We start from the raw sequence: 23,056 nt of genomic DNA, 5'->3' as shown, positions 1-23,056 counted from the left end.
CGCGGGGGGGGGGGGGGGGGGGGGCTCAGGGTTCGAGTCTTGCATTTGGTGGGCGGCAGTATTTTTTTCATTACGTCAGACGTGTATATTTACTTTAAGGTAAGATTTATTATTCTATTTACCGGTATCGCGGTCTCAGCTTATTTCGAATTACAGTACAAGAGAAACCTACTGTATTGCATCACAAGTGAGTGACTATAAGCTCGAGCTGCGTCGTTGCCAGCAATTGAGGTACATTTTCTTTACTGTATAATGTCTCTAAACAAAAAAAAGGAGTAAAGGAAAGTAACACAAAATATTAACAGCTTTTTCTTTGTTACAGCGAGGACAATAATTTTGCAGCTTCTATGTTTAAAACAGATCACATTCACCAAAGGTGTCCGAAATGTGTACCTTTTGCTCTAGTGCAAGTATTGCATCGTTCAATCATCCCTTCACGCCCAAGCCCAACCGCTGCACGTGGGGCGAGGTACGTCATCTGGTGACGTCACGTGTTCAACATTTCTAATCAGTTTTTGGTGTAATTCCCGACATTTGCGACCCCATGTGTTTTGTATTAAATTACTTATCTCAGCGTCATCTAAGTAACTTCGGGGGCTTTTGAACGATAATAAGAATCAAACTGTATTTTAACCAGTCTTTAAATTATTTGCCGGTCGGAGTAGCCGTGGGGTTGTAGGCGTTACAGTCTGGAGCCGAGCGACCGCTACGGTCGCAGGTTCGAATCCTGCATGGATGTGTGTGATGTCCTTAGGTTAGTTAGGTTTAAGTAGTTCTAAGTTCTAGGCGAGTGATGCCCTCAGAAGTTAAGTCGCATAGTGCTCAGAACCATTTGAACCATTTATTAAATTATTTATTATGTCTGGCATCAATATTGATTTCAGTGCTTTGCTTTTACCACTCCTACAATACTACTCGCCAGTTTATGCGCAATATGTTACACTTTCTGCTTTCAGCGTTCAACGTAGTTTTGAGTACAACTAATCCTGCGTTAGAAGTATGTCGGTACTCTTCCATTCATCAAACATGTCGATGGTAGGCAGTGAAAACTTCTTAACTCGAATTTGTTAAATTTTACTGGAAAAGCAAAAACGGTTTCTTAAAAAACATATAAAGTGATACAGATAATGCCGCATGTGTAGCTATATAGTCGAAGCCTAGTTATTTACAGATTAGAGAACTCCGTGCAATTTCAAATCACTCTTTGATAATAGAGTTACTGGTTAATGGAATTACGAACTTTTCACAGAAAAATGAAGTTAGGAGGTTTTCATTGCCTACCATCGATATATGACAACCGCCCTTTTGCCGGGATCCCGAGTAGCACTTTTAGAATACCTTTGATAAGGGATTAAAGATGCTGGAAAGTAAACCTCACGGTGCCCTGCAGCACTGGCACAGAACGGCTCATTTGACGCAGCGTTAGCCACGCGAGACGATACGTGCAGTGCTGCACACGCAGCATCTGCGTCAGGAGCAAGCAGCCACCGTCGCACCGTCCGTGGCTGGCAACCCTGTTCCACTTGCGTTTCAGGGGAACGGCTAAGGAGCCTAAATATAACCTTCTCTACCCTTAACAAACACTACACTTGGATGCGCTTTACACACAGTTGCTGTGTCATATCATAGACCTAGCAAAAGCCCAGCCAACAATAGTACAAAAACTATCGGTGCGTTCTGCACCCGCAACCATCCAATCAGCGCAGCTAAAGCACGAAATACCTAGGACACATACTCAGTCAAACATTAACTTGTAATCCCTACTTGTTAATGATCCAAAACACGTCCGAACACAGATGATCACTCGAACACGAGGACGAAAATCCTATAGTCTTCATGAATAGCTAGCTACAAGGCCCTTAACCGACTCATCCTCACTGGTGCAAATGTTACATCTGTCTCCGCTCTTCCTAAGTTTTATCACTCCCTCCAAAACGTTGAACGATATGTTCTCCCCCTTGAACCTCAGATGAAACTACCTCTTGCCGTCCATATCCTGTACCAGCCCTTGAAGTTCCTGCTCAGCATCAGAGTCTCAGAAAACGTTCTGCTTCACAACGTCTCCTCTTAACTGTAATACCAACATCCCATTGTATTATCGCCTGCTGCTGTGCCTACATCAGCACATCCCACCTTCCTTTCCTCCAAACACGTTTCCTAGGACAGTTTGAACTACTTCCAACTCTACTGGTCTGCACATCAGCTAAGTTTTTGCAGTATCAAAGAACAGTCCACCTAAGTTTTGTGATCCCATTTTGGGTGACCTTGTCATGTCGTGGAGCAGAAGTGATCATGAACACGCCTTAATTGTTTCTTAGGTTTCCTAAGAGTCTCAGAAAAGATTTCGGAATGGATCGCTTGACCAGGAGGGAGGACGTCGTACAGAATATCATTTGAGTCCCAGAAGACTGTTGCCATGACTTCAACAGCTAAGGGCACTGTGTTGAACTATTTCGAAAGAGAATGTATGGTGCCACACCATGGATTGCTATTTTGTTTCAGACTCAAAGTGATGAATCCATGTTTCATCGCCAGTGACTGTGTTAGACTAGATACCGTCACAATCAGCCTCATAACGAGCAAGCAGTAGAGCACAGGTGCCCCTTCTTTATGTTCTTCAATTAGGCTTCTAGGAACACGGTGGAGGCCGGCTTGTGTGACCGAGCGGTTCTAGGCGCTTCAGTCTGGAACCGCACGACCGCTACGTCGCAGGTTCGAATCCTGCCTCGGGCATGGATGTGTGTGATGTCCTTACGTTAGTTAGGTCTAAGTAGTTCTAAGTTCTAGGGGACTGATGACCTCAGATGTTAAGTCCCATAGTGCTCAGAGCCATTTGAACCCGGTGGGCTTCAACCGACAAACACGCGAACTGGTGGACAAGTGTGTTAGAACTATCAACATAGATGTCAAGTGCAGCACTGAGTTGCTTGATTGTTATTCGTCGATCACGTCGAATAAGCGTATCCGCGCGTGTAACATTGCGAGAGTTACAGCTGTATGTAGCCGGCTGCGCTTGAAAGACTAAGAACATTTCATTCTCCGTGTTCTGTTGACGGCAGACGTTTCTACCACCAACTTACCGTGCATTTATCCAGTGCCTGCTGCCCGCATGCATTTTGTAAACGCACGTGAATATTTGTAATGCTGTGGTTTTCCATCAAAAGAAATTCAATAACTGCTCCTTGCTTGGAACGTACCTCAGCTGCAGACACTACTTTGAAGAATGGTTACAGCGGTGCTGTTTACCGAGAGTTACTGGAAATACGAGATCACGCAAACTAAATGATGTCACAAACAAAATTACAATTTTTTAACTGGAGTTGCCCGAATAAAACAGTGTTTCAGTAGATACTGAACGCCCCTCGTGCATCCCACACCACATGTTATATACACTAAAGAGCCAAAGAAACTGGTACATCTCCCTAATATCGTGCAGGGCCCCTCCCGAGCATGCAGAAGTGCCGCGACGTGGCATGGACTCGACTAATGTCTAAAGTAGTGCTGGAGGGAATTGACACCATGAATCCTGCAGGGCTGTCCATAAATCCGTAAGAGTATGAGGGGGTGGAGATCTCTCCTGAACAGCACGTTACAAGACATCCCAGATATGCTCAATAATGTTCATATCTGGGGAGTTTGGTGGCCAGCAGAAGTGTTTAAACTCGGAAGGGTGGTCCTGGAGCCACTCTGTAGCAGTTCTGGACGTGTGGGGTGACGCATTGGTTTGTTAGAATTGCCATAGTCAGTTGGAATGCGCAATGGACTTGAATGGATGCAGGTGATCAGACAGAATGTTTACGTACGTGTCACCTGTCAGTCGTATCTTGGCGCGTCAGGGATCCCCTATGACTCCAACTACACCCGCACTTCACCATTACAGAGCATCCACCAGTTTGAACAGTCCCATGTAGACGTAGACGTAGATGCTGACATGCAGTACACGAGTGGGCCTTCGGCTCCGAAAGCCCGTATCGATGATGTTTCGTTGAATGGTTCGCACGCTGACACTTGTTGATGGGGCAGCATTGAAATGTGCAGCAATTTGCGGAGGAGTTGCACTTCTGTCACGTTGAACGATTCTCTTCATTCGTCGTTAGTCCCGTTCTTGCAGCATCTTTTTCCGTCCGCAGCGATGTCCGAGATTTAATGTTTTACCGGATTTCTGATACTCACGGTATACTCGTGTAATGGTCGTACGGGAAAATCCCCACTTCATCGCTACCTCGGAGATGCTGTGTCCCATCGCTCGTGCACCGACTATAACACCACATTCAAATTCACTTAAATCTTGATAACCCAACTAACAACTGCGCCAGACACTTTTTACGTTATACAGGCTTTGCCGACCACAGCGCCGTATTCTTCCTGTTTACATATCTCTGTATTTGAATACGCATGGTTATACCAGTTTCTTTGGCGCTTCAGTGTATTTCTCGTCAGTCTACAGACGAAGGACGTCCATGACTTCCCTCTCATAGGTTTACTGACGAAGACAGGATAAACGCGCGCGCGAGAGATATAAGAGTGCGTACTGAAACGTCGTGCGCCCTAATTTTTTATTCTGTTCTCAATATCGGTTGAGGTATTATATATCATGTATATTGGTAGGCTTTCCCGCTTCGCTGATGCAAGGTACAACCCTCTGCCGCTAGAGGGATCCGAATCCTAGCGTGTGCCATGGCGGTGTGTAACGTAACTACGCCGGTTCGAGAGAGACCCTTCGAAATCTGGAAGCACCAATTCGAAGAGTTAGTCTACACATGGAGTACACTCTCCTTCATCATGACAATGCTACACGACAGACGAGCGCTGCGACATCTGCAACAATCCGACGCCTTGGATTCGCTGCCGAAGATTATCCTCCATACAGTCTCGACTTGACCCCCATCCGACTTTCATCCGATTTCATAACTTAAACAACACTTTCGAAGACTTCACTTTCATAGCGATGATACGGTACAGGCAAAGGTGAGGTTGTGGCGCCGACAACAAAGTCAAACACTCTTAGGTTAGGTTAGGTTCAAATGGCTCTGAGCACTATGCGACTTAACTTCTGAGGTCATGAGTCGCCTAGAACTTAGAACTAATTAAACCCAACTAACCTAAGGACATCACACACATCCATGCCCGAAGCAGGATTCGAACCTGCGACCGCAGCGGTCGCGCGGTTCATGACTGTAGCGCCTAGAACCGCTCGGCCACCCCGGCCGGCCTTAGGTTAGGTTAGGTTAGGTTAGGTTATGTTAGGTTAGGCAGTGACGATATGAAGAAACTGACCTCATTAGGAGCAATGCGTTCGTCGCCAGGGTGACTATGTTGAGAAATAAATATGCAGACAAGAAGAATAAAGGTGTAGAATGCAAATAACGTTTGTCCTATTTAAAAAGCTTTAAGAGTTTTTAACTTCGGAGGCATTACTTTTCAGCACGCACTCATACTTTGGTTGTGTAGATGACTGGGACTCCAACCAAGATCCTTGCTATTCTCGACAGTAATCTCACTGTAAGAAACTTTACAACCTCTTACATTATCGTCTCCATGAAGACACTGTATAATGGACGATCCAGTCACATTAATGTGACTACCGTCTGTGTTCGAGATCAATGTGCAGTGACAACTCACAGAGGGCAGGAGACAGTACTAGCAATGGAGGGTATATAAAGCGCGTCGGGTGGTCGCAGAAAATAGTGCAATCGTTGTCGTAATGCGAAAACGAAGCGATTAATTTGACGTCCAATATGGCATGACCACTGGCTTTCGGAAAAAGGATGGAAGAGTTTCAGAAAGATAAAGTTTGTAAACTTTTCGCATGCCGCTGTGGTTAAAGCATACCGTGCTTGGCAAAATGGCGCTATCCAGATGGCTCTAAGCACTATGGGGCTTAACATCTGAGGTCATCAGCCCCCTTGACTTAGAACTACTTGAACCTAATTAACCTAAGGACATCAGACACATCCATGCCCGAGGCAGGATTCGAACCTGCGACCGTAGCAGCAGTGCGGTTCCGGACTGAAGCGCCTAGAACCGCTCGGCCACAGCGGCCGGCTGGCGCTATCCAAAGCCGGCGCCGAGGCAACTGTCGTATTCCACGGGCCGTAGATGACAGGGGATGTGTACAGGTGAATAGACGTGTAACTGTTGAGCAATTGAGCGCTCAGATGAACCAAGGGGCCACCAACAATGTCTCCGCAACGACCGTTCATCGAACGTTGCTGCGCATGCACCTCTGCAGCGGGCGCCTGGTTCATGTACCCGAGCTGAGTGCTGTTTGTCGGCGACGAAGGCTGGCATTTGCTCGCCAGTACCACAACTGGACGTTGACTAAGTGGTGACAGGTAGTCTTTTCAGATAATCACGTTTTATGCTCCATCGGACAGATGACCCCAGGCGTGTACGGCTGAAACGTCTGAAAGCAAAGACATTGCAAGAATCGTCGAAATGTGCCAGGCCAGAGGAGGGAGCGCTATGCTCTAGGGTATGTTTCCGTGACATTCCCTGGATGATCTTTTCATTCTGGAGGGCACAGTAGATCAACGCAAGTTATTATCTATACTAGAGGACCATGATCAACCCCACGTGGGCACGATGGTATCTCTACCAGGAGAATACAACGTGTCACATAGCTCGCAGTACACGCGCGTGATTCGAAGAGCACCTGAAGGAGTTTGCTGTACGCCCCTGGCCACCAAACTCTGCGGATTTAAATCCAGTCGAGAATCTATGGGACCACCTCAGCCCGCCGGTGTGGCCGAGCGGTTCTAGGCGCTTCAGTCTGGAATCGCGCGACCCGTACGGTCGCAGGTTCGAATCCTGCCTCGGGCACGGACGTGTGTGATGTCCTTAGGTTACTTAGGTTTAATTAGTCCTAACTTCTAGGGGACTGACGACCTCAGATGTTAAGTCCCATAGTGCTCAGAGCCATTTGAACCATCTGGGACCACCTCGATCGAGCTGTTCGCACCATGAATTCTCAAGCGAGAAACATAGCGCAGCTGGCCACGGCGCTGGACTCGGCATCGCTCCGCATTCCTGTCGTATCTTCCAGAACTTCACTGACTGTCTTCCTGCACGACCCGCAGTGGTCTGTGTTGCAAAAGGCGGTTATTCAGGCTTTTGATTGGTGGTCACATTAATGTGACTTGACAGTGTATCTTTCCGATACGATATCTAGAGTAGCAGTTGTGAAGGGTTCCTTAGCCACAGCGGTTAGGTTGTTTCCAGAACGAAGTTCTCACTCGGCAGGTTAATGCCCTCCTTAATGAAACTTGCTGACATACGCTGATGTCATGCCGGACGGGGACTCAACCCGGAGCCTTGCCTTTTGCGAGCAGTGGTCCTTAACATCTTTGCGGTCTGACCATGCGTTATACCATGCGAAATACGAGGGTTTGGGTTTCCAGCAGGTTCCTTTATCACATGCACTCTGTTGCAGAGTGAAAGCTTTGTTCGCCGGCCGCGGTGGTCTAGCGGTTCTAGGCGCGCAGTCCGGAACCGCGCGACTGCTACGGTCGCAGGTTCGAATCCTGCCTCGGGCATGTATGTGTGTGATGTCCTTAGTTAGGTTTAAGTAGTTCTAAGTTCTAGGGGACTGATGACCACAGCTGTTAAGTCCCATAGTGCTCAGAGCCATTTGAACCATTTGAAAGCTTTGTTCCAGAATGACTTGAATGTAAGGTAGAGTGCGTCCGATCACCCAGACATTGAAGTGGATTGAAGCAGATTCTATTCTGACAACATTTATCGATACCTTATAGGAAAGTATGCAAGAAGCCCGCTAGGCGAGGCATCTTCAGAACTTTTGGCGATGCGCGGCCTCTTAGCGACTGCTCAGCTTCCTATACAATCTGTCCTCGCCGGAAGCCGCCATCAGCGGAGCGCTGAGTGATTAAATATTTGCTAATTAGACGTTTCCTTTCGCAGGAGAATTCCTGAGCACAGCTAACGTTGATACAGTCCGTAATTTTTATCGGTGTCTCCAGGGCAAGCAAATAGCGGTGTCTTGTGAGATCCAGTTCGTAAACTTTCTTCAGTGTTTTTGCGCAAAAGTTAATCAAGAACATTCTGCAAGGTTTTTTCACTAGTCTCAGCGAAAGCCCAATTGAGTAGATACAATATGTGACATGATACAAACAGGACATATGTCATTCTTGATCACGCAGTATAAAACACTGAATTACATAAAACCAGACTAGTAAAGCTAAGCGAAAATAATAGATTATATACACATAAGAGAAGCTCGTAAAGCTTTGCGTCTCTCTTTTACAGAGTTAAACCGAGCGAGCGACGCAGTGGTTAGCACACTGCACTCGCATTCGGGAGGAAGACGGTTCAAACCCCCGTCTGGCTATCCAGATTTAGATTTTCCGTAATTTCCCAAAGTCACTCCAGGAAAATGTCGGCATGGTTACTTCGATAGGGCACAGTAGGTTTCCTTACCCCATTGTTTCGTAATCTGCGCTTGTGCTCGGTCACTAACGACCGCGCTGTCGACCGGACGTGAAACTGTAATCTTCCCACCCTTTTTTCTTTCTTTTACGAAGTTAAGTAAAATGACAAATGGACACTAATGAGCGAAAAAATTGTGAACACCTGTTTGTTTGTCCGTTTTTGTAATGAAATACAGGGTGTTTATAAATGAATATCGGGGTTTTAACGCTTTATGATATTTATTACATTAAACTTACAGTTATAAATGATCTGTCAAATGAAAGAGCAACTCACAGTTTTACCAAGAACCATATAAATGTTCACTGGCATAGCGAAGTACTCGATTGGTTGTACCCAAGCGCTGGATAGGCCGCAAGGGGCCCAATGACAGGGCTTGCTTTACATGGCCTCCACGTTCACCCGACCTAACGCCATGCGATTTTTTCCTTTGGGGCTTCATCAAGGTTCGTGTGTACGTGCCTCCGCTACCAGCAGATCTCCCTGAATTAAGAAATCGGATTGAAGCAGCTGTTGCCCCCATCGCTGAACACATCAACGTTTGGGAAGAACTCGGCTATAGACTTGATGTGTGCCGTGTGACAAATGGTGCTCACATTGAACATTTATAAGGTTCTTGGTAAAACTGTTTGAGTTGCTCTTTCATTAGATATATAATTTATAACTGTAAGTTTAACGTAATAAATATTATAAAGCGTTAAAATCCCGATATGCATTTATAAACACCCTGCATATCAGGGATCCGACATTTTGTTAGTGGGTTTGTGGAGGTATGTGACATCAGATGTCTGCGCACAGTCCGTGTAATTCGCGTGAATAAAGGGCCGTTGATTTGCGTATGCAGGGATGGTGCCCAGTATCGAAGCAGATGGGTTCCATAGGATTTACATCAGGCGAGACTGGTCGCCGAAACATCAACGTGAGTTCATTATAAAGCTCCTCAAACCGCTGAAACACGGTTCAGGCTTCGAAACACGAACAGTTACACCACTGAAATGACATCGCCGTCGGGGAAGACATCACGCATGAAAGGATGTAGGTGGTTCACATTTGTCAGCGCGTCTTCGATTACTATCTCAGTTCCCGCACAAGCGCAGGAGAATGTCTCCCGTAGTATAATACTGCTTTTGCGTCCGTGACGCGCTGCACGTTTCGAGCCGCCGTTCATCTCGATAACGGCGTTTGTGGAGACGACCAGCGATCTAGTGTAGCAAAAATTTGAATGACTCAAAGAGCCGACACGTTTGCATTGATCGACGGTCGAATCCCGATGGTCCCGTGCCCTCTACAATCGCAACTGACGATGTCGTTTGGTCAACATGTGAACAAGTAGGGGTGGTCTGTTGCGGAGCTCCATCTTCAACAGTGTACGATAAACGGTGTTTTCCGAAACACTTGTGCGTGCACCATCATTGTGCTGTTTCGGCAGAGATGCTACAGATCACCATCTAACCTACTTCAGAGCAGACAAGCCTTCGAACCCCGCGTTCTATGAAGAGTCATGGACGTCCAAACATTTAGCGCCTACTGGTAGTTCAACTGTCCTTCTGCCTCTTTCTGTAGACGCTCACGGCAGTAGCACGTAGACATTCGACCAGCTTTGCCGTTTTCGAGATACTCGTTCACAGGCTCTGCGTAATAATAATCAGTCCTCTGTCAAAGTCGCTTATTTCAATGGATTTCCCTATTTGCAGTCCATACCTTTGCTAAGGTGATCCTTCCTCCGTGTCTGCTCCGCTTACATACTTTTGTTACCACGTCATGTGCCCGCAACGTCACCAGGCGGCATCCAACGTCGCGGTGGGCAGTGGTCATAATGTTTCGGCTTATCAGTGTGTATGCCAACGGACCTATTTACGGAGCTAAGAGCTACTCTTAGCCAAAAATAATTCGTATTTTTTAAAGCATTGTGCAATGAAATTGTATTTCGATGCTTGTATTTGTTACGTCCTATTAACATACATAAAATATCCTCTTCAGTGAGGCAGGAATCACAGTTTGGAGATGATATTAATTTTAATAAATATCTGTTTTATTAGTATCATGATTTGTCCTTACTAAAGAATGTCGTGTGACTAGGGCCTCCCGTCGGGTAGACTGTTCGCCGGGTGCAAGTCTTTAGATTTGACGCCACTTCGGCGACTTGGTTGTGGATGGGGATGAAATGATGATGATTAGAACAATACAACACCCTGTCCCTGTGCAGAGAAAATCTCCCACCCATCCGGGAACCGAACCCGCACCCTTGGGATTGACATTCTGTCGCCCTGACCACTCAGCTACCAGGGGCGGACTTGTCCTTAGTTAATAGTAACATTTTAATTTCTCGTGAGCTCGCGAGTTGAGAAACCAAGGGCAACATGTGATCTGTGGCTTTATCTCACCATACCATGTACCTTTGACGTGATGTTCCACGTCCAGTAACCCTGCCCATTCCGTTTTTGCTTCGTTGGTGAGTGTGCTGTGAAATTCACTGCACGAAAGAAGTGATTCGGTGAAAGTACTTTCTGCGTCTTTTTCGCCGCTTGGTCTGCGCATTCGTTGCCTCTCGTGATCCGGTGTGCACTGCAAATGAATCTGTTCAGGCAGCTCCTTCTCACTGTAGAGACTTCTCAGGTTATCGGGTACTAACTAATGTACAATTCACATCGTTGAGTGCCCTCGACGAGTCAGAGCAAAACTCTGTGAATGGCGAACATCTCGCCGGCCGTTGTGGCCGAGCGGTTCTAGGCGCTTCATTCTGGAACCGCGCAACCGCTACGGTCGCAGGTTCGAATCCTGCCTCGGGCATGGCTGTGTGTGAGGTCCTTAGGTTAGTTAGGTTTATGTTCTAGGGGACTGATGACCTCAGATGTTAAGTCCCATAGTGCTCAGAGCCATTTGAACCATTTTTGAGCGAACGTCCCAACAGTTAATACCAAGGCTTCTGTAACTTACAATGTCTCTTTGTCTCCACCCAGTTTGATCATAAAAATGGCTCCTACAGAGACATACGATATTTTGGAGCCATTCGTACATATGAAACTGCCTGGCAGATTAAAACTGTGTGGGTCTCGGTCCGGCATACAGTTTTAATCTACCAGGGAGTTTCGTATCGGCGTACACTCGGCTGCAGTGTGAAAATCTGTTCTGGAAACCTCCCCCAGGCTGCTGCTAAGCCATGTCTCCGCAATATCTTTCTTTCCAGGAGAACTTCTGCGATTTTTGGAAAGTTGGCGGTTAGAAACTGGCGGAAGAAAAGCTGTGAGAACGCTCGTGAGTCGTGCTTGGGTAGCTCATTTGGGAAAGCACTTGCCCTCGAAAGGCAAAGTTCTCGAATTCGAGTCTCGGTGCCGCACACAGTTTTAATCTGCCAGGAAGTTTCATACCAGCGCACACTGCGTTGCAGAGTGAAAATCCATCCTGGAAACATTCGTAAACAGTTCGTAGCAGTTATGCAAGTAACGCGCCGGTTTCGACGGTGTTGCTGCTCGCAGTTTACGCGAGGATGCAGACTCCGCTGCTATTCGTTGCAGTGCTGCAACGTTCCGCCCGTCCGTGCATCGGAGCTGCCGTGGCGTCGCACTAAACCACATTTGCGGTCGCGACGTGAACAGATTCCACGCACTGTTGGAGACGCGCGACACGCATCGCGCCACGTACTGATCTGCAGATTTAATCGGAAACGTTTATTGCTGGGTCCGAGTTAATTCTCTGCAGTGCTACATGTATACTATCAATATCAATCAGTGTCGCCAACTTCACTTTAACCCGCTAGACAGGGTTAAACTTCTCAGTACTCCAGTGTCAATAATTAGAAACCCTGTAGCCATCTAACTATTCTCAGGAAAATGCCGAGATTCGACCACTGGACTGGAATATATACACTGATAAGTTAGTATTCCAGCTGGCCTCTCGTAACTTCCACCTATGATCTCCGCCGCAGTACAACAGGTCAAAAGACACACACACACACACACACACACACACACACACACACACACACACACACACACCAGGCCGGCCGGAGTGGCCGAGCGGTTCTAGGCGCTACAGTCTGGAACCGCGCGACGGCTGCGGTCGAAGGTTCGAATCCTGCCTCGGGCATGGATGTTTGTGATGTCCTTAGGTTAGTTAGGTTTACGTAGTTCTAAGTTCTAGGGGACTAATGACCTCAGAAGTTGAGTCCCATAGTGCTCAGGGCCATTTGAACCATTTGAACCACTCGCTTAGAAAAACAAGGAAGTACATAAGCCGAATTCCACGGCCGCGCTCGGGAAGGCACTTTCCAATGCTTTGTGGGACTTTCGTAGTGGGAAGGTAAACTCGTTGACCACGAAGGATCTCCGGTATGGTCAGAAACAGTCTGAAAAGATTGTAAGGGCGTTGCAGGATAGGTTGTGTTGAGAAATAATTGTGAAAAAAAAAAAATGCGTTGCACCATTTCCGAGTTAATTAACATTGTAGTTAGTCAGTCAGGTCGTTCCGCTTGCAAATTCAAGCGGCACGCCAGATGCATTTAGTCATTATTATATTTTACAATGTCTACGTTGACAATTCACGTTATACAGTGTTCTTTCAGACATGAACGCGTGTCTGGAGGAACACTGCATAATGTTAATTGTCAACAAAGGCATTGTGCAATAATACAATAAGTATTACGTGCCTCGACGGGTTAAAGCGACGATCACATCCAATGTGTGTGTGTGTGTGTGTGTGTGTGTGTGTGTGTGTGTGTGTGTATGCGTGCGTGCGGGAGCGAGCTTTACGAGATGAGAATTGTGACGTATGGAAGGTGGGTCGGTCGATCCTGGAGGCGTGTTCAGATGGCGGTTAAGGCGACTGCTGCCATAAAGCGGGAAATATGGATTCTACTCCTTTTCCGGCACAAATTTTCATATGTCACCGATATGGGAGGGAGGGGGGGGGGGCGAAACGTTTCTAGCCTAACAAATAAAGAATGACAGAAATTTCATAATACCAACTTATTTTACAGAATAATACCCGTGTACACTATTTCACGTACTGGCAAGCTCAGATAACTTCTGCAAATCATTCAAATAAAAGGTCTTCGATTTCGAGTCCAACCAAGCGTTCACAGCACCATCATTGTCAAACCGTCGTCCTTTGAGGTTTGGTAAAAGAAAAAAAGTAGGATGGAGCCAAATCTGGACTCTGTGGCGGAAGTCGTAACAGTTCGAACCCACAGTCGACGCAGTGTTTCCAGTGTTGTGAGGGCTTTGTGCGCCGGTGCGTTGTCCTATGCAAATAACTCCGCGCGCCAATTTTCCGCACCCTTTTCTCTTTTTCTCTAAAATGGCGCAGGAGGGTGCAATAGTGTAATGCATTGGTCGTTAAGCCCTATTACAAGTAATCCACCATAATTAGTCCTTCTGCATCCCAGAAGACGTTGTTTTGTCTCAGGATCAAAGTGTTGAACCTACATTTCGTCCATTGTCACATACCTTGCAAGAAAGCTGTCTTCATCCGCTTGAAATTGGTGGACGATTTCTTCACAACACTGCAAACCCTCCCGTCTCCGATCTGCATTCAAGTACACTCCTGGAAATGGAAAAAAGAACACATTGACACCGGTGTGTCAGACCCACCATACTTGCTCCGGACACTGCGAGAGGGCTGTACAAGCAATGATCACACGCACGGCACAGCGGACACACCAGGAACCGCGGTGTTGGCCGTCGAATGGCGCTAGCTGCGCAGCATTTGTGCACCGCCGCCGTCAGTGTCAGCCAGTTTGCCGTGGCATACGGAGCTCCATCGCAGTCTTTAACACTGGTAGCATGCCGCGACAGCGTGGACGTGAACCGCATGTGCAGTTGACGGACTTTGAGCGAGGGCGTATAGTGGGCATGCGGGAGGCCGGGTGGACGTACCGCCGAATTGCTCAACACGTGGGGCGTGAGGTCTCCACAGTACATCGATGTTGTCGCCAGTAGTCGGCGGAAGGTGCACGTGCCCGTCGACCTGGGACCGGACCGCAGCGACGCACGGATGCACGCCAAGACCGTAGGATCCTACGCAGTGCCGTAGGGGACCGCACCGCCACTTCCCAGCAAATTAGGGACACTGTTGCTCCTGGGGTATCGGCGAGGACCATTCGCAACCGCCTCCATGAAGCTGGGCTACGGTCCTGCACACCGTTAGGCCGTCTTCCGCTCACGCCCCAACATCGTGCAGCCCGCCTCCAGTGGTGTCGCGACAGGCGTGAATGGCGGGACGAATGGAAACGTGTCGTCTTCAGCGATGAGAGTCGCTTCTGCCTTGGTGCCAATGATGGTCGTATGCGTGTTTGGCGCCGTGCAGGTGAGCGCCACAATCAGGACTGCATACGACCGAGGCACACAGGGCCAACACCCGGCATCATGGTGTGGGGAGCGATCCCCTACACTGGCCGTACACCACTGGTGATCGTCGAGGGGACACTGAATAGTGCACGGTACATCCAAACCGTCATCGAACCCGTCGTTCTACCATTCCTAGACCGGCAAGGGAACTTGCTGTTCCAAGAGGACAATGCACGTCCGCATGTATCCCGTGCCACCCAACGTGCTCTAGAAGGTGTAAGTCAACTACCCTGGCCAGCAAGATCTCCGGATCTGTCCCCCATTGAGCACGTTTGGGACTGGATGAAGCGTCGTCTCACGCGGTCTGCACGTCCAGCACGAACGCTGGTCCAACTGAGGCGCCAGGTGGAAATGGCATGGCAAGCTGTTCCACAGGACTACATCCAGCATCTCTACGATCGTCTCCATGGGAGAATAGCAGCCTGCATTGCTGCGAAAGGTGGATATACACTGTACTAGTGCCGACATTGTGCATGCTCTGTTGCCTGTGTCTATGTGCCTGTGGTTCTGTCAGTGTGATCATGTGATGTATCTGACCCCAGTAATGTGTCAATAAAGTTTCCCCTTCCTGGGACAATGAATTCACAGTGTTCTTATTTCAATTTCCAGGAGTGTATTTCAGGACCTACCAAGATGAAACTCTCCGCATTCCCAAAATATCCACAACAATGTCATGAGCACGCCCATGGGAGATCCCAAATGTGGTTTCAATGTGCTGCTACGCCGTTCGACGATCCTGCAAAACTGTATGAATTGCAGTCACTGTTTCATCAGTGGCAACGGCGACAGGCCTTCCGCTCCTAGGCGCGTCTTCCACACTCGTTCTTCCACGTTTGAAGGCGAACACCCCGTTTTTCACTGTTGCATAAGACGGAGCACTTTCCTTAAGTGTATTCCGTATGTCCTCCGCAATTTCCTTGGGCATCATTCCCTTCAAATGGAGATATTCAATCACAGCACGGTTCTTGATTCTCTCGAAATTCGCCAATTGCTTACACTACGTCATACAACGCATCCTAGCGGCAAAACTAACGATGCTGGAGCCGTGAAATTTGACTTGCATACTCAAAACGGGTCACCATTAAAGCAAGTGGTGGTGGTTGTGCGAGACATTACGGTAACTATCTCGGGCTAGAAACTTTTCGACCGCCACTCGTACAGCTGGACATTTTGGCTAAATTCGTGCTTGTATATTAAAATCTTCTTTTTTTGTGCTTACAAGATGTAAAATTCACGTTCGTGTAAATTTTACCTCAAAATTTTGTGAACTTTAACAGCATAAAATTAACAAATAAGTTGTTTGGTTTGTCTAGCCTTCATAGTACGAAACTACTTTGAATGTTAAGTTTAGACCGAATTGTTAACGTAATCAGTTGGTATATAACGTTTACCAAAGTATTTTCTCTTTCATAACCTCATGGGAAAGTTTAAATTAACAATGTTACCGAAATAGCTGTCTAAGCCAGTGGCGTAAGAAAGCGAGAAGATATCGAAAACCTCGCGGTGCGCTGTAGGTCAATTTGATATTTCCAGACTGAGATATTCACTCTGCAGCGGAGTGTGCGCTGATATGAAACTTCCTGGCAGATTAAAACTGTGTGCCGGACCGAGACTCGAACTCGGTAGGAGACGGGGTACTGGCGGAAGTAAAGCTGTGAAGACGGAACATGAGTCGTGCTTGGGTAGCTCAGTTGGTAGAGCACTTGCCCGCGAAAGGCAAAGGTCCCGAGTTCGAGTCTCGGTCCGGCGCACAGTTTTAATCTGCCAGGAAGTTTCAAGTTTCAATTTGATATTATTTTCCGGCTTGATAGACGCAAGTGTCCTGTATAAAATTGTTCGTCTCTACTTCCCTTACACCACTGTTGTACGCCGTATACAGTTATGGTGTTAAATACTCCAGCTCCAGCGATTCCACGTATCAGTACTGTGATTGATATAGGTACATGTATAATACGTAGATTTTAGTTTCGTTTTTCTCGCGCGCTGTTAGATATTTGAATGGTAGAGAAATAGCTTGAAGGTGGTTCGATGAATCTCCTGCCAGGTACTTAATTGTGAATTACAGGGTGATTATGTACGTGGAAATATGTAAAATCTTTGTGTAACATTCTAACATCACATGTACAGAGAAGATCTCATACAACAATTAGTCGTATGCAGCTTCTGTTTGAATTATTTCTGGTTTTAGCTTTTCAAGAAAAAGGAGAAAGAAACATCACCCAAAGATAAGTCTGTTTTCCTTGGTTTGCTGCTGTGAAATGGCGTCGGTGCTCTTTACTAATACCAAGAATGTAACTACGTAATTATCGCGAGAAGATAACAGTATGGAACATCGAAACACGTTGTGGCACAACTAACAAGTGACTGGCATAGAATTTATTTACATTTAAGTAATCACAGTTATCATTGTCAACCCTTAGGAACGAAATAATTCGGTGAAGGGAACGTCTACACTGACATTTTTAAAACAGCTGAGAGTGCATGAAGCATATATTGGTTCTGCAGCGGGAAGACTATTTAAATACTCATACGTGAGCAAAGAAGTTAAAGGGCAGCCGCGTCACGTCGGAGGCTGTTATCGCGGGGCTGGGTTTTTGTCCTCGTGCGTTGGGCCTTATTGTCCCGGCCTTGCGGCCTTGGCCCACGGCATCTGTTTTTTCTTCTGCGCAGCTAAACTCAAGTTAGTCTGGCGATTGCATTCGAAGGGCCAAAGATCAGTGGTGCGGTTTTCATGCGTCCCTCGCCACTTGCCAGCTGTGTGATGGCTTGAGAATATATCGTCCCTGTTGGCCATCTGTCGTTGAGCTGAGAGACTGTTTCTTGCAGGGGCGCACATTCACAAACACTATTTACGAGCACTCGTGACGCGTACGCTTCACAATTTGCGTGCAGCGCCAGTGACGCTCTTTTCAGACTACCTCCACATATAAAGGGTGAATAACCTGAAACTTACACCGCATATATTGCGAAAATGGGAATGACTATTGATGTGCGATTTTCACAGAACGGATTGGTAGTCAGGGGCTCGTATTATTAGCCAATAATACACTACTGGCCATTAAAATTGCTACACCAAGAGGAAATGCAAATGATAAACGGGTATTCATTGGACAAATATATTATACTACAACTGACATGTGATTACATTTTCACGCAATTTGGGTGCATAGATCCTGAGAAATCAGTACCCAGAACAACCACCTTTGGCCGTAATAACGGGTTTGATACGCCTGGGCATTTTCACAGAGCTTGGATAGCGTGTACAGGTACAGTTGCTCATGCAGCCTCAACACGATACCACAGTTCATCAAGAGTAGTGACTGGCGTCTTGTGACGAGCCAGTTGCTCGGCCACCATTGACCAAAAGTTTTCAATTGGTGAGAGATCTGGAGAATGTGCTGGCCAGGGCAGCAGTCGAACATTTTCTGTATCCAGAGGCCCGTACAGGACCTGCAACATGCGGTCGTGCATTATCCTGCTGAAATGTAGGGTTTCGCAGGGATCGAATGAAGGGTAGAGCCACGGGTCGTAACACATCTGAAATGTAACGTCCACTGTTCAAAGAGCCGTCAATGCGAACAAGAGGTGACCAGAACGTGTAACCAGTGGCATCCCATACCATCACGCCAGGTGATACGCCAGTATGGCGATGACGAATACACGCTTCCAATGTGCGTTCACATCGATGTCACCAAACACGGATGCGACCATCATGATGCTGTAAACAGAACCTGGATTCATCCGAAAAAATGACGTTTTGCCATTCGTGCACCCAGGTTCGTCGTTGAGTACACGGTCGCAGGCGTTCCTGTCTGTGGTGCAGCGTCAAGGGTAACCGCAGCCATAGTCTCCGAGCTGATAGTTCATGCTGCTGCAAACGTCGTCGAACTGTTCGTGCAGATGGTTTTTGTCTTGCAAACGTCCCCATCTGTTGACACAGTGATCGAGACGTAGCTGCACGATCCGTTACAGCCATGCGGATAAGATGCCTGTCATCTCGACTGCTAGTGATACGAGGCCGTTGGGATCCAGCACGGCGTTCCGTATTACCCTCCTGAACCCACCGATTCCGTATTCTGCTAACAGTCATTAGATCTCCACCAACGCGAGCAGCAATGTCGCGATACGATAAACCGCAATCGTGATAGGCTACAATCCGACCTATATAAAAGTCGGAAACGTGATGGTACGCATATCTCCTCCTTACACGAGGCATCACAACGACGTTTCACCAGACAACGCCGGTTAACTGCTGTGTGTGTATGAGAAATCGGTTGGAAACTTTCCTCGTGTCAGCACGTTGTAAGTGTCGCCACCGGCACCAACCTTGTGTGAATGCTCTGAAAAGCTAATCATTTGCATGTCACAGCATCTTCTTCCTGTCGGTTAAATTTCGCGTCTGTAGCACGTCATCTTTGTGGTGTAGCAATTTTAATGGCCACTAGTGTAGATTGTAGTAATACTTCGAAAGTGCATTTTTTCCGAAAACCTATTTTTTAAATGGAACATTGCTTATTGATATTAACAAACTAAAAGAACGGTAAATTAGAATATCAGTGGTGTTGCAGGATTCTACTGCGAGTCGTTTACGAGGTATCGTATTCTGAAAAGTTTCCACGCCGACACTTGTACAATGCCTGTGGTGTCACACACTAAAGAACAGTACAAGTGCATACACTAGTTACGTGGATTCTGACCAATAACGAGACAACTGACGATCACAGGTAGTGTTCAAAATAACCACCGGCAGCGGCGATACGCGCTTGTAGTGTGGTATGGAACGACTGCTGCACACGTGTTAACATTTCGTCGGAAATGTCCGAGCAGGCTGCAGTAATACGTCGTTGCCTATCATCCGGTGTAGTTGGTATGTTCTTGTAGACAGCGTCTTTCAGCTTTCCCCACAGAAAAACGTCTACAGTTCTTCTGCGTCCAATCCAACGATTTGGAAAATATTCGTGAAGGCATGCTGTTAGACTTCTTGCACTACGGGATGGACAGCCATGATGATGGTATCACATGTTCCACCTAATCTGCAGAGGAACGTCGACTAACATCCGGGGAAGTTGGTCCGTTAGGAGGCTGCGATACTTGCGCGCGTTCAGGTCTATGAGCTGATAGATCACTATCCCACACAACAGGCTCACACTCCGTGGACGCTGACGTTCCGCCTGACGGAGCCGACAGGGATCGTCAGCGGACCAGGAATGCAAGTTTCGGAGATGTACTTGACCGTGATTGGTAAATATCGCTTCAGTATCTGGGGTAACCTGCCTTAATGCCCATTTACAGAAGTTAACACGATTCTCATAATCGTTTCCACGCAGCTCTTGATGGAGAGACACGTGATAGTGTTGGAACCTATGTCGCTGGAGAATGCGTAGGACATCAGCCTGACTCGTGCCACTCCCTGTGCTGTTGCGCGGGAGCTAACGTGCGGATCAACTGCAACAGCAACAACAACACTAATTTTCCCCTTTTCTGTCGTCACTTGTTTCCTTCTGTTACATATTTTAGGTGTTTACCACTTTCACGTAACTGGGTGAAGAATTTAATAAATAATGCCGAGATGGTTGACGTCTACTGGGATACCTTTCCTCATATACCGTACAACAACGACCTGCATTCTTCCTACACCTCTCCATACACCATGAACATGTCGGCTTTTCCTACGTTGGTAAATTACATCGTCCACACACGATCTGCTGCTTGGAAGTCATACACAAACTGATTAGCAAGTCACAGTGTATTCAAGAAACACACAAGCACACTGAAGCAAACATGACGACATAGTACGTAGCAAATATGCAGGTTGAATGGCACGAACAGGTGTCGATGTGTGCGACTTTTCGAAATACGATAGCTCGTAAAGGTCTCGCACTAGAATCCTGCAACGAACACCACTGACATTCTAATTTACCCTACTTCTGTTAATGTCAATAGGTATTGTTCCATTTAAAAAGTGTATATTAGCACAAAAATATACTTTGAGTATTATTACAATCTGTTTATTGGCTAAAATTACAAGCCCCTGACTAACAACCCATTTTGTGAAAACTGCACATCAGTTGCACTTTCCATTTTCACAAAATTTATGGTGCAAATTTTAGGTGATTCACCATGTATACTATGCAAGACACTGTACAGAGCGTGACCAAGGGTGGTTCTTCCAAACTTAGGTATTCTGTTTTAATCCGCTTGTGTATTGACTGAAGGGAAAATACCACTCCATGTGACCCCGCGCCCCTACTCGTTCTTATTCACCTGATCCCTACGCGAGATATACCACGGTGTTAGCAGAAATGTTGTACCAGTTTTCTAATTAAGGGTTTCGTGAGGATTTCGTATTTCTTCCAAGTGGCTTAAGTATGGGTTATGCCGACCTCCGAATTCGTTTAGTCTGATAAGGTTAGAAACGGCTGGAACACTCTCCTAGATACGGTCGCATTAGCCTTTCGTATGCGATTTCATTTAGAGATGCAATGCACTTTCGCAGAACCCGTCGAACAGATGTAAGTCTTCTGGTCGCTTTTCCTATTACATATTTCATGTGTTACTCCAATTTCATATCGCTTCTGAGTATCACCCCTAAATATTGAAAGTAATCGATATGTAGTGCTCCAGATATTCGCCACCAATTCTGTAATCGGATATTATTCTGTATGTTATAGGCACGCAGTACGGAGAAAATTACGCGACAGTAATACGGATGTGTGTTTTTTAAATTTACAAACACAGTTGAAGAATGCATGAACCCATTGTCAAGTTCCGTAAACAAGGAAATCAAATAATTACTTCGCATTGTTTCACATACGTGTAATGGTAATCTGCCCATAGGCACAGTCAAATATAAGCAAGCATCATTGTCAAATGTATAACACTCTTAATTATTCGTATCATGGGATAACGTTCGTTATTACTGGTGACCCTTAACACTCTCACAGAGCTCTTTTTACAGACTAACGAAAGTCTGCTGTACACCCTTTCCTCAGTTGTTGGAATAACCAGACAAGTTTTATAAATATTTGAGATGCACTGAGTACTTTGTGCTTGGAGACCTCTAAATGTCAGGAAAAGTTAATCGGTTACTATCACTTCTCGTCGCGTGCTCTTTAAACAGGGTGTTAATGTTCCTTTCATCTGACAAATGTCACAAAAAATTTGAAATTTGTGGTAAGGTTCTATGGGACCAAACAGCTGAGGTCATCGGTCCCTAGGCTTACACACTAATTAATGTAACTTAAACTAACTCACGCTAAGGACGACACATACACCCATGCCCCAGGGAGGACTCGAACCTCCGACGGGGGGAGCCGCCCGAACCGCGACAAGGCGCCTGAGACAGCACGGCTACTGAGCGCGGCAGTTTCCACAATTAATTCTGTTTAGGCTCCCTACGAATGTTCCTGCATTTCTCCGAAAACCAAACTGATCCTCCAAGTGTCCGTTTTCTAATTGTTTTTCCATTCTTCTGTAATTAATTCATGTTAGTATATTGCAACCACGGCTTATTAAACTGATAGTCAGGTAATATTCACACCTGTCAGCACCTGCTTTATTCGGAATTGGACTTACTTCATTCTTCTTCAGATGTGAGGGTATTTCGCTTGTCTCATATATGATGCAAACCAGGTGGATTAGTTTTCTCGTGGCTGGCTCTTTAGCGAATGCAATACCCTGTGTTCAAGTATTCGTATTTATGTTTTCTTTACTTTTTGGTTGTACGACTAATCTGCGTTTATTCATGTAGTCATGATAGCTTCAGCTGTTGGGATGGTCGTATCGTCATGTTTGCTCATCGTTGATCATATGTTTTATACTGTTCGTTTGTCTTTCGTGTTAGTGATATCACACGTGATGTACCTTCACTGGACTTCACTGGAGCTACTGGGAGTTATCTAGCCTGACTGCTTTATCGTCTTTGTATTTAGTTGTGGATATGTCGTCAACAAAAATATTTAGTTTTCTTAAAGGTTGCCAGAAATAACTGCAATTAGTCGCATTTTGTGTTTCTTCAATTTTTATTTACCGTGACTGGTTAAAATCGGCTACCGATTCATCATCAGATGGTACACATTTAATGAATGTTAGGAGCATTATAGGGATCGTGCAGCTGTGGCAAAATATAAAAACGAAACAAGTAAGCATTGAGTGGGGAGAGAAGCCACAATGGAAAAAATTTTATTTAGCTTTGTTCATTTTTTGTGTCTCTCAGTGATTGTCCGACGTCTTCGTGTGTCAACCCGTGGCATGGCAATGGAAGAGTG

The 23,056-nt window shown here is 46.3% G+C and overlaps 1 protein-coding gene and 1 non-coding gene across 2 annotated transcripts in view; both read left to right on the top strand.

Moving 5' to 3' along the window:
• The window catches only part of LOC126185026 (amidophosphoribosyltransferase-like), a 247,646-nt gene that overhangs the window by 114,768 nt on the left and 109,822 nt on the right, over positions 1-23,056 (top strand). The window lies entirely within an intron of this gene.
• Trnas-cga (transfer RNA serine (anticodon CGA)) lies at positions 16,466-16,540 on the top strand. The gene has a single exon. It is a non-coding gene; the product is annotated as a tRNA-Ser (tRNA).

This window comes from Schistocerca cancellata, chromosome 4 (assembly GCF_023864275.1).
Source record: "Schistocerca cancellata isolate TAMUIC-IGC-003103 chromosome 4, iqSchCanc2.1, whole genome shotgun sequence".
Classification (NCBI taxonomy): domain Eukaryota; kingdom Metazoa; phylum Arthropoda; class Insecta; order Orthoptera; family Acrididae; genus Schistocerca; species Schistocerca cancellata.
Note: the sequence above shows the minus strand (reverse complement) of the source record. Positions and strands in the feature narration are given on the sequence as shown.